Source organism: Cydia splendana, chromosome 4, assembly GCF_910591565.1.
Source record: "Cydia splendana chromosome 4, ilCydSple1.2, whole genome shotgun sequence".
NCBI classification, from domain to species: Eukaryota; Metazoa; Arthropoda; class Insecta; order Lepidoptera; family Tortricidae; genus Cydia; species Cydia splendana.
The window spans coordinates 5,738,782-5,749,316 of NC_085963.1; positions in this window are offsets into that span (position 1 = coordinate 5,738,782).

The window sequence follows — 10,535 nt, forward strand, 5'->3', positions numbered from 1 at the left end:
ACTTTATGCGAGTTTGGTAATTCCATGACGAAAACTTAACATAATGTTAACTTTAAACAATGAAATATCAAGTAAAATACTGTTTGTTTCAAGAAGTTCCAAATTTAAAATTTGTTTTTTTTTTAAATTAGATTTGTAAGGTAAGGCTCGCGTAAGAATATCTTAAAGTATTTTAATCCTTTTTAAACCAAATAAAGTGTTCCAAATTCAAATGTAAAACTGGAATAGGCAATATTTTTTAAATAAAAACCTTGCAGTGGGCAGTGGTTTTCAATTTACACGGGTTGTAAAAATGAAAACGATTTTCTTAAATTTGACTAACTTCTGCTGTCCCGATTTTTTTCTTCCCATACAATAAAATGATCCCCTCATGAAACTGAGTAGATGTGCGTCAAAAAAAAATTTCATCAAAATTAATCATTTTTAGGGACAACTCACACTTGACCAAAATTTTGACTATACCATTTTTTTTTTCACAAAAAAGTACCTAATGTTTCCTAAGACAGTTTCCCTGTATCTCTTATACTTTGGGATTTCCCCATACTGTCCCACTTAAAAAAAACACACTGTATAGATGGTCAAGCAAATTTTGTCAGTAGAAAAAGGCGCGAAATTCAAATTTTCTATGAGACGATATCCTTTCGCGCCTACATTTTTCAAATTTGCCGCCTTTTTCTACTGACAAGATCTGCTTGCCCAGTTATATTTTGCTTTATCTCGTCGTCTAGAGTCTGTTCAGGAAGAGAAGAGTCGAAGAATGTATGGGCTCCTTTACATTCGTAGAGTACTTTTCCTTGCCTTCTTTAATCCGAGTTTACGTGTATTCAATGTCATGGATTTTGAGCTAGCACAATAACCAGGTCAGTATTTTTCTAAGTTTCAAAATCAAGTTATTCTCAACCCAGTGCACCGTTTTCGTTAAAGTGCAAAAGTTCCTCTCGAAACTAGAGTACACATATTTATGAGCTCAGGCAAAGGTTGTTCATTCTGCCAACATTCAAGAGGCAGATTAAATTTCCAACCGTATCCTATGCCTACCCGCTTGACAAATTAAAACTGAACTCTGCAGTGACTTGTGTATGCAAGCAGTTTGCGGACATATTTGGTTGAGACTTTGCATTTTTAAAATCCAATCTTGGACGGAGCAAAGTTCCAACCAGATTTTTAGGGTTGACACGTAGATAAGATAACGTAACAGGTTAATTAAAAAAATGTAGTTAGATCTGTTTTAAGCGAAGCTTATTACTAACTTTGTAGTTTTACATTTATGTAAAATATATAATCCCACCAAAAACATTTCATGTAAAGTGTTGCCAAGACTATAAAGCTTTTACACTAAAAATATATCAGATCCCGTAGCAGGTACCAAGACTTTCAGGCCTATTCGGATTTCGAGATAATCACAAGATCTTGAGACGATTTAGAGATCAACTAGATCTACATTAGACGACTAGATGTGACTTGGATATCTAAGTCATAACTTGTCGAAATCGTTCAAGAGGACCTCCAGAATCGCGGAAACGTCAAATTTGACATATCTATCTTACAAATATCTTTAAATTATCCGTATCGTAACTTGTTGAAGTCTAGTAGAAATCTAATTCATTTTCCGAATCGAGCCGTTTGACTCTGTCAGTCGTAACTTTATAAGCTCTAACTGTATAAAGCCAACATCTTGGTCAAACAGTACGGCTTGGCCGTTTCGTTGCAGTCACATAAACACTCCCTCGGTGGACTTGTTGTGCACAGGTCTTTCAAATTCTGAAAGTGTCATAACGGGATTGTCCATATGACAGCACAACGAAACGGCCAAGCCGTACTGTTTGACCAAGATGTTGGCTTTATACAGTTAGAGCTTATAAAGTTACGACTGACAAAGTAAAAGTCTTAGTACCTACTACGGGATCTGATATCTTTTTAGTGTAAAAGCTTTATGCGCCTAGTCTTGGCAACACTTTACATGAAATATTTTTGGTGGGATACATACTGTAGGTACCTACCTTAAACAGTTTTTTGACAAGTTTTCACAAATAGTAAAATATGACATTGATGCATCAAGGCAGTTTGTTAACAAGGGCCTACCGGGAAATGCGAAAATCGAAACTGAGTTGTCTGCTTCTTTATCGCTCGAATATGCAAGAGTGATAGAGTGGTTAGATAACGAAATTACGAATCTCTTGTTTCGCGGTAGACCCCCAGATTGTGACAGATAGTGGTAGTAGCGCCACCTACGCAGAATTCGGAAATAATGAACTACAAACAAGATCAAAATATTGCTTCATATTATATGAGAAAAAGATTTTGGTTATCGTCCAGTAGTTTCCGAGAAAATAGGCTGTGACAGACGGACGGACAGACGGGCAGACGGACAGACAGACGGACGGATCCTTTAAGGGTTCCGTTTTTTCCTTTTGAGGTACGGAACCCTAAAAAACCGCCCTTTATTTACGGAATAGTATGAATGGTATACGCATAGGTGTACAAAAGTTTTTCTTTCTAGATTCATGTTTTCACTGCAGGATTTCGCATTATTCCCGTTTTATTTCATAATTCTGTATTTACTTTCGTAATCTTGAGATTATGACGGTTAATAAGACGTTCGTTTCAATCCAAAACGCTCAACCTTGTTCTGGGCCCAAGCGCCGAACAAAATCGACGATCTCCTTTAACTGCTATTCAGGTTCGATAAAACAATTTTAGTGTCAATATAGACTACAATTCTAATAGGCTACACTTATTTAGGCTATGTTCGCGAGGTTCTTCAGCTCACAGAACCTCCCTTGTGTTTTTAAAGTTGTAGGTAAGTAAGGTTTCGAAAAGTTTACGACATGAACAGTGCCAATATAGAGGGCGCTTCTTGGCTGGTTTACGTGAAGCTGGTTCAAATCTGCACTGCGAAAACTTTTTGTTTTTTTTTTATTGTTGTTTCTTTATTAGCACTCCAATCACGGCTACCACACAAAATTTCACGATTCTAGGACTTCAGGAACCAATGTTTTCAGGTTTACAGCAATTTTTAGGTACCCCCATTTCAAGGGGTTGCAGGGCGAAAGTTACAGATTTCTCATCACCATATGTGTTAGCATACAGACCTATCTTTACATGCCAAATTTCAGCCTTCTAGGTTTTCAGGAAGTAGTTTGTATTTTCTATGACACGAATTTCATATGGTTCGGACAGTGAAAATTAAAGTATCTATAAAATGTTAAGTATAATAGGTAGCCTAATAAAACTTGGCGTTTCTAATAAGTCCACTAACTACATAGTATACAAAAAATTTCAGCTCTCTAGCATTATCCAAGCCGAAACTACGAGGGTTCGAAAATACGACGAAACGTGCCGAGAAAAGATATGCATTGCCTTTTGCCCTTTGTGTCGTCTTGGCGGGGGCACGGCCGTGCCCCCAGATTATTGGTGATGGTGCAAAGTGACGTTTTTTCAAACAAAAACGTACACGTAACATATCGTATCTCGACGTAATATTTGACGTATCTTAAAGATCGAGTCAGGCCGATATGCTATACGTGTCACCAAAATAGTGATTTTACGACGTCGAGGGAGCCAGAAATAATTTCATGTTTCTTGCTTAGTTTAGTTTAGAATTTTTGCAATTTTTGTAAGTATGTAGTTTTTAAGATGTTCAAATTGTATTCCTCCTTTTATACGAATAAATATCTTACCTACTTGATCCGAAATAGTATATGTATTTACTTATTCACCTCTTAAAAGACCTCGGCCTTCTAACAACCTCGTCTGAAATATCCGGGCCTAGTCAAAATAATATTCTGTTTTTAAAAAATGTGTCCAAAATGTTAAAGCTAAACGTATCTCGGACGTTTAAACGTATTTACTTGAATATCACGAGCTTCATTACGACGGCATACTTTATATTCCCAGAGGGGCTACCTCGAACCACGTTCGACGTGTTGCCTCTCTGTCGCACTTGTAAATTCGTACGTAAGTGTGACAGGGAGGCAACACGTTGAACGTGGTTCTCTGAGATTTAAAACGCTCCACGTACTTAGCACTCACGTGTCGTTTTAAGTGAAGTAACGTTTTTTACAAGCCGCGGCAGCGTTTATCGCATAAATCTGTGGGGATATTCTTGGTTTATTTTGCTTTCATATCTCTATCCCCGTCACTGTACGTAAAGTTGATAAAAGCAGTACCGTAAAATGGGGTGAGTTGGGACAAATCCGAAGTTCAAACCTCAATAAAAGTTTATTTATTATATTTACTTTAAAAGTGTTCTGGTAGTGTGAAATCGTTTATCAATGATAATCTGTCGTTTCATTTCATAGATTCAACGATAAACACAAAATAGTAGGATATCCCAGCTCACCCCGTAGTCGGGGTTAGGGTGGATAGGAATAGAGTGAGATGGGACAATTGCTAAAAATGACACAATATTACAACAGCTTGACTTCTTAACCAATAATGTATTGTATAATGTATAATATACATATATAAATAATAATGTATTTACGTAACAATATGATAACTCTGGTCTAAAAATACCATCCCTCCTCACCCCATTTATAACCCAACTGCCCTCGTAATCTCACCCATTACTCACCCCATTTCACGGTACCTAATATATTTTCAAGCAATAACAAATCGGTACCGTTTCTAAAATGAATTATCACTAGCTAACGCTCGCCCACTCTGCGGGCCCACCGCGAACCACGTTCGACGTGTTGCCTCTCTATCGCACTTGTAAATTCATACGTAAGTGTGACAAGGAGGCAACACGTCGAACGTGGTTCGCGGTAGGCCCACTGACCACAAACGTAGTACGTAACAGTTTTCCAGCCATAATGCTCAGACAAACCACAAACCACAATCAAGGTTAAAGTTTTACCCCCCTATTCATAAACGCGCTACAAACCTCTACTAGCTAATAATCGTTTGTCCTTATCTGTCATTTTGACTTATGCATTTGTAAGAAAGGGATAAAACATAATTTAACTAAATCAGACCCGTAAAGTGTTATGAATAAAGGGGTTCATCTACATATAACTGTTTTAGGTAGGTACTACATCGGTGGTCAGTGTGGAAGTGTTGTGTTCAACTCATAGGAAATTAAATAATAATTCCGAAAACGAAGGTAGTTTCCCGCCTCCCTTGCTGCCGCCGTTGCCCATGCCGAATAATCTTTCACGGAAAACTGCAGGTCACAGTCTACATCAGTCAGCCCTCGCGTCTGGCTCCTGTTGAAGCTCCTCGTTATGGAAAGAAATATGTCAAGCCATTTAGTTACATGCAAATCGTGAGTGATCCGTTTTAATATATTTAATCTAAACATAGTTACCAAAAACCCCTCTATGAAGAACCGCAAATTACAGTTAGCATAAAGATAAAGATATTGGATATTCGAATGTCGACCATACCTACATCGACCATCACTAAAAAAACAAATGGAAATATGACTTTAGGTATACCTATATCTAATGTCAGTTGACATGACGTTTTTTCGAATTGAATTGCAAACAATGTGAGCAATGCCGTAATGGTCGTCATAGCATACGGTTATTGAACACATCATAACCTTATAATATGTGCGTAGATAAAGCAGTGTATGTACATAATCAAGAATCTGGTCTGATCCTATTATGAAACTCGATTCGCTCGTTTCATAAATCCGCATCCCTGTTGAAATGCACGTTACGTACTGAACGTAGCAATTACATAAACAACTATATTCGTTTTTTTCTGTCAATAAATTACTTCAAAAATTCTTTAACAATTAAAGTAACTTAATAATATACGTGGCTAGAAATCGTTATTTTAAAAGGAAACTCCACCAAAACAACTTCTGCGATTATTTATACTGCGCGCGCTTCTATGCTTGGATGATACTTTTTCAAGTCGTCATAAATTGTTAAGTAGGAATGAGTATGTGCCGGGCTCACTTGAAACGGAAATGTTTATATATTATTTTATCTGGGCATGATAGCAGCCGGTTATGCCACGAAAGTTCTAAAAGTTATTTACGATACAAGGGCGAAATATAGGAAATTCGCAACGAGTGGCGAGGCGTAATATGTAGAACAATTTTGTACCTATTTAAGACCTCTATGTAACCATATTACTGCGAATAAACCATTTGTATTTGTATTTGTATATGTATTTGTATTTGTATTTTAAAACACGACCGAAGGAAATGTTTTAAATCGACACGAGTTGCAAATTACCTATTCACATGTGTATCGTACTCCGTTTTACAGTAGTATGGCCCTTTAAACTTTTCGATGTAGTTACGTAATGTGCTTATTATAGCACCGGTGTCATAATGGAGCACCAGATGTAGGTAAAATATAGTAATACGCTTTTCTTGTGAAGACAAAGAAAATTATTGGTGCTGTTTTATTACGATATTTGCAAATATTTGGGAAGCTTTATCTAGTATAGTACTTGTATCTGTTATTTGGTAAATGTCTGTTTTAAGTCTAATTTGTTACCTTATACATCAAAGATTCCACCATATAAAAAACGCATAAATGCAAAATGGCAGCCGCCGTTATTCTACAGTTTTGACATTTATTTATAAATTTTAACTGCTGATTTACATATTCAGGGATCTCTCGGATTCTTTGACAACACGTACTCTCTGAATAAGTTTGGTTAGTTTCTTAAGTGCTAGTTTTATTGACTAGCAAAACTCCTACTTATTTGCTCTAATAGGGAGTATTACTGCAATGTTCTGCCGCCAGAGTGCAGCACTAATTTGTTCAGTAAACCATAGAGTAACTTATACATACTAGGCTTCTCTAGGCTTTAAACAGTTTTTTGACAAGTTTTCACTATGACATTGATGCACCAAAGCGGTTTATTTACAGGTGGCCTACCGCGAAACGCGAAAATCGAAATTTCTTTATCTGCCTCTCTATCGATCGAATAAGCAAGAGTGATAGAAAGGCAGAAACCGAACTTCCGATTGTCGTGTTTCACGGTAGGCCATGTGATTGACCTAGTGACGCATGATGTGTCATTGATGATGACAATGAGGTTTGTTTACTCTATGTGCTAGTGGTTCCACCTACACCTACGCAGAGCTTTGCCTAATATTCCCTATTAACAACTTTCTGAAGTCCCATATTCTAAACACAAGTTAAACAGCCACAGCTTTTAGTGCCGACTGCAAAGTCACAGCTAAATAAGACTCTCAGGCCGATTCTGTTTTAATAATTTGATATGGTTTTCGTCTTTTTAGGGTTCCGTACCTCAAAAGGTATCCCTCCCCCCCCCCCCCCCCCCCCTATCTCCCGAAACTACTGGGACTAGAAAAAAATACACATACTTAATAGTTTTTTACCTATGGATGACAGGAAAACCCATTAGAAATGTGCAGTCAAGCGTGAGTCTGACTTAATTACAGTCTTTGATCCGAACCCTACGGGTTTTTAAAGACATTTAATTCACGTTCCACATAATAAAAAAAAACATTAAAAAAAATTGGGTAATGTACGGAACCCTTGGAACGCGAGTCCGACTCGCACTTGACCGGTTTTTTTAAATAGACCTTAGCGTACATTATTAGCATACAGCTTTTTTAGCGTACACCGCTATAAGTATCAGCATAAGCATGTGTTATTTTAAAATAAATAAATCAAATAAAATAATTTTAACATTAAAGAAATGGAATTGAATTGAATTGAAAGCTCACGAAACGCAACTATCACTGTCGCACTATAGATCGTTTTTTTAGCATTAGAAATAAGGTAAACAATCTTAATGCGTCTTTTAATTGAAAAACATATTTTATAAATAGGTAAGTTACGGCAAATATGTAACAATTATGAATCTAATACCATCATTTATATTCTTCTGCTTTCATAAGTAATAGTTACTGATTTTTAAAAAGCGTTTTTCAATTAAAAGTCATGTCAAGATCGCTTACCTTTTTTCAAGTTCTTTCTAATGCTAAAAAAACGAACTATAGTGTGGATGAGTGATAGAGAGAGATGACTACGATACGCTAAGGCTTAACGATTGGCAGGTTGCTTATGCGCTCTGATGTCGTCTCATAAGGCATCTCGCTCGCACTTATTAGGGCGGGCGAGACGCTTAATAGTGACTGAAGGTCATATCAACATTAGATTATAATCTTATCATAATGATATAGCAGAATCAGCCCCTAGAGCCGTTATAAAACAGAAGTTTTAACATACGCCGCACTCGGACGTAGTTGAGAAGTTATAATGGGTTTTGTTCAAGTAAGTTGTATTGAGAGTATCAAATGCTAGAAATATGGACTTCAGTAGGCGTTAGATGGGCTATTTCTACAGCTTAAGATGCATTAGCGAAACTTTTTTTGGGCAAGTATAATGTAGTGTGTTCATGCTTGGAGACTTGGTGCTTGGATGTTTCTTATTTAGATTATCCTTAAAACTCATAGAATGTTTAAGCCGTTAAAAACCCGCGCGGTAGCTATATTTTTCATCGCAAGTTTTGCACTGAGCGTAATTTTTTTGTTCCCTACAAATTATTTGTCTTTTAATAGGTTATAACTTTGAAAAGCAATGTAAAATAAATGCATCGTAAAATATTATTGATGACAATAACATTTTGAATTCATCAATAAACTAATAGCTATATTTCCAGAAAAAATCTAGGTAACGGATAATTACTGAAATATAACTGCAGAGCCGATCTCGTGCAACCATTGAAAATAAATGCAACGTAAAATATAATTTGTTCAATAAAAATTTACAGGTATTCTTTATTAAATGAACATCGCTCAGAGCTATATTTCCAGAAAATTTCTGGGTAGCGGATTACCCAAATATAACGGAAAAATCCGATCGTGAAAAACAGTTCAAGGCACTAATATACATCAGTTCTATTTAACCCCGATACTCTGAAATCTGAAACTATATTTAGGTACTATCATCAGGTGGAACTTAAACAAACAAATCCTTTCTTATCATATTTACCCAGAGGCACAACTCCTGCTCAAAACAAAACTTATGGTAACAAGAGCAACCCATACAGCTTAGTGCGGTTAAGAAGTGTTTTAAGCAATAATCCTATGATAATAGAGCCGACGAAGCTGGAAGCCGCCGACCATATTGTTGGAGCTATCACGTAATCACGACGAAGTTTGGGCTGGGACACATTGACGGGGAAAATCGACAACAACATATCTACAGATGTAGTGCATAATTGTTTGTATTTTCTCGGAAACGTTCGTATTTGTCATGCTACTTCAGTCAACGTCAGTACTTTTTGTATCACGCCTGACTGAAATAGCAAGACACGTTCGTACATTTCCGTGTAAATACGACGCACAACAATTATGTTCTACATCTGTACACATACCTATTCAGTGCAATCAACCATTTTATTAATCGTATCATGGAAACTATATTATGTGTGTTTCAAATTGATAAATTTCGAATATTTGCAGCTTGCAAATATCTTGTGAACGCAACATTACATCTTAATGTTTCTTACCTACACTCAGTGGCGTCCTCAATCAATTTTTACTGTAACTACAGTGTACAGACCTACATTTTAAAAACCATTATTACTGACTGTTGACTCTACGAAAACTTTTTCCATGATCCGTTTAAGTTATTCTACGGAGAAACGCGAGCAGAAGCTGATGTAAGTGATGTATTTAAATAAAAAGTTTAGGTACTAATTATGTTTACCTCTTTGGTTTATTGAAAGACGAAGAACTAGCCTCGGAAATGGATCAACTAATTAACTGATGTATCTTTATTATTTGATCTAAGCGCCTGACAGCTGGAGGTGATGATGACGATAGAGATGGGTGGAGAATAGGGAAGCAGGCCAACGACGGGATTGTAAAATCATTTCTTCCGCTGTTAGCTCTTAGAGCCATCGTCCTTACCAAAAGATCTGAACTTAACTGACAAGATCTTAAGCTTTCAAGAGAACTTTTTCGGCAGATTGTATCCGTTTCTATCCGCCAGTATGTCCCAAAAGGCCTCGGGCCGGTCGTTAAATTTTATTTAAGTTTGAAACTCGTTCAGAAGATGTGTTAAACCTCCCATCTGTTCAGCAAAACTGTTATGTTTATTCGTACAGTTATTTTCTATCTTCTCTTATTAGTACTTGTTTCGGCTTATGGGTTTTATTGTTATGTCCTTATACCGAAACAAGCTCAATCGTCTTTACTGGTATTTTGGTCGCATTACTTTTAAGTTTAATAAAGCGTTTAACTGATATCGTCTAAAATAACGATAACGATTTGAGCATGAAGACTGGAGCAACATTCAAACTCGAAAAATTTGATCTCATTTTGATATTATTAGGTCATTACCTATGAAATTGGCGTTTTGTTCGGAGAATTTCAACGAAACACGAATTTCCATACAATTAATTTTGCGGATATTTTTTTGATGGCTAATTCAAACCAAACAAAATTTTTCCAGTAATTTTTGACACCTTTAAGGTATGTTTTCAATATCTCCATTTCTTGAAAATTGGTACCATTAGAAAAATATAAGTAATTTTAATACTCGAACCGACAGCACATGAAAAGACCTATTTTCAAGGCTTAATTC